We start from the raw sequence: 2,824 nt of genomic DNA, 5'->3' as shown, positions 1-2,824 counted from the left end.
CATTCAAATGTCCTTTTGTGGTTCCAATGGCCACTTTCTTAATCAAATCTCTCATAACCTTTAGCTATTAGGTTTGAGTTATCTTGGTGGTAGATGTAATACTCACCTATATCCTTAGTGATGGACAATGAGTCTTCCTTGCTTATTATAGGGTTAACCCCTCACTAGCATGTTGAAGTTATCCTCACATGGTGGATTTGTGGTTTGGTTGAGTTTTCTCCCTTTGATAACAAAAGACCTTAAGGCTTTTGGACCAATCAATTCACCAACTTGTTTTGAGATTTTTACCCCGAACTACGAGGTTTTGATCCTAATCTTTTTATAAGATGGTACGTAGGCAATGGGTTTATCCATCCAAATACAAAATGTAAATAAACTTGTATATTCTCTTCTCATCTCTTCAATCATGTTTGCACAAACAAATTTTCACAAAACAACAACCTTACAACAAGTATGAGAAGGGCTCCCTAGGAGTACCTAGGATGTTTTGGGTGCCTAACACCTTCCCATTACATAACCAACCCCCTTACCCAGATCTCTGTTTTCTTTTACTAGTTTTTGTTAAAACTATTAGGTTTTTGTTCGTTTTCTAACCATTCCTTTGGATAAATAGAAGTGCGGTGGCGACTTGACTTGTATGATTTACCTTGGATTTAGTCAATATCTCTAATGGTAACAAATACCCCGCTACAGAAAAGTGGCGACTCTGCTGGGGAGGCTATCCTAGTGGGCTTTGCCAACTTTTCATGCTTATTGTATTGTATTGTCTTGTGACATATTTTTTTGTGCAATTTGGGATTACTGTATTGTATGTTATGATTGATTTTCTTGATATTGATTCCTTGCGTGCTTGGTGATCGTTGTGAGATGAGTTCTATACACGAACTCGAGTGCACTTAGGATAGGAGAATGGCGTAGTCTTGTTGACTTGTGTGGAGTTATTCCTTAGCAAGTTGACCTGCAAGTCCATTCACTTGGTGGAGGTCATGTTGGGATCAATAATGTCACACAAGTAAGTTGTGGTTAGACATTACTCTTTCCAATATAGACCTTAGAAGCCAAAGACCTTAGTTTACCATGCCCATCTTGGCCTATTCTTAGGACGTAGTGCGAAAGTCGTTCAAGTGTAAGATTTGATACAATTGTTACGTGATACTACACTCATAAGAGTCTCTCTTGAGAATATTTTTGGAATACGAGTAGTCGTTTCTCCAATAATATCCGAAAGATGGGATGATGATTATGGGAACCTCTTGTAGAACATGTTTGGCAGGTTTAAACCCTAGTACACTCCCTTTGGGTGGTTCTTAACCGAGACTCCATGCTCGTGACTTGCAATAAACCCTTGATTCATGGTTGATCCGTTCATGTATCCTTAATATCAATGGAACTTGGGTGTTGATAAGGTGTAAACTATAATCCACCAAAATGGATGATTGATATTAGGGATAGTATGATCCATCCCATGACCTTTGTTTGGTGTGCTTTGCTTGATCCTTGAGTGTGATTGTTGCATTCATGCATTCATGCACTCATTTACATCCATATCATCATTAATAAAGAAAATTTTCAAGGAACTTAAGGGGGTTTATTTGCAAATTTTCAGACATGGAAAGACAAAGAAGAAATACAAAGAAGTACAGCTTCAGACAACCAGACTTGAAAGAGTTAAGGAATCTGACATCCTATGTATTAGATCCTTTAGGTTTCAAGGCTAGTTTTGGGAAGCTTCTTCCTCTTCTGACTACTCAAGTGGATGAAGGGTTGATGAGTGTATTGGTGCAGTTTTATGATCCTTTGTACCGTTGCTTCACGTTTCCGGATTTCCAGCTTTTGCCTACACTTGAGGAGTATGCCTACCTTGTGGGTATACCTGTTCTAGACCAGTTGTCGTTCAGTGGCTTAGAGAGTATTCCTACTTCTCAAGAGATAGCAGACATGTTGCACATAGATGAATCTCTGGTTGGTGCTCATATGACTACCAAAGGTGGAATTCAAGGTCTCCCTTCTGAGTTCCTCATTGCTCAAGCTACTGTATATGGCAAGTCCATGAGTGAGGTTGCCTTTGAAGCCATATTTGTACTTGTCATCTATGGATTGGTATTGTTCCCCAACATCGACAAGTTTGTGGATGTGAATGCTATTAGGATCTTCTCTACTCTTAATCCCGTTCCGACTCTATTGGGTGATACCTATTTCTCTTTGCATCTGAGGAATGCAAGGGATGGTGGCGCCATTGTATGCTGTTTTCCCCTGTTGTATAAGTGGTTTATTTCTCACTTACCACAAACGGTCGCCTTCAAGGAGAACAAGGGATGTCTACGGTGGTCCACGAGACTTATGTCTCTCACTAATGATGATATCTCTTGGTATAACCGTGTGTATGATGGTGTGCAGATTATCGACTCTTGTGGTGAATTCTCCAATGTACCTCTTCTTGGTACATGTGGTGGGATTAACTACAACCCTGTTTTGGCACGTCGTTAGCTTGGGTTCCCCCTAAAGGATAAACCCAATAACATTTTGTTAGAGGGTGTGTTCTTTCAGGAGGGTAAAGATCCCCAAGGCTTGAAGGACATAATGGTCCGTGCTTGGCGCAAGATTCATAGGAAAGGAAGGAAAGAGTTGGGTCCTAAGAATTGTGTTGCTATGGAGCCTCACACTGCTTGGGTTAGGAAGAGAGCGTCTGAGTATCTCATGCCTTACGAGTATCCGAGACCTACACCTTTGGTTATGGTTGGGCCTTTAACCCTCCTAACCAAGGAGTAGAGGAGTTGAGAGACGAAGACCGATCACGTGCTTGGATCCGTGAAAGGGAGGAGTT

Source organism: Lathyrus oleraceus, chromosome 5 (assembly GCF_024323335.1).
Source record: "Lathyrus oleraceus cultivar Zhongwan6 chromosome 5, CAAS_Psat_ZW6_1.0, whole genome shotgun sequence".
NCBI lineage: Eukaryota > Viridiplantae > Streptophyta > Magnoliopsida > Fabales > Fabaceae > Lathyrus > Lathyrus oleraceus.
Note: the sequence above shows the minus strand (reverse complement) of the source record.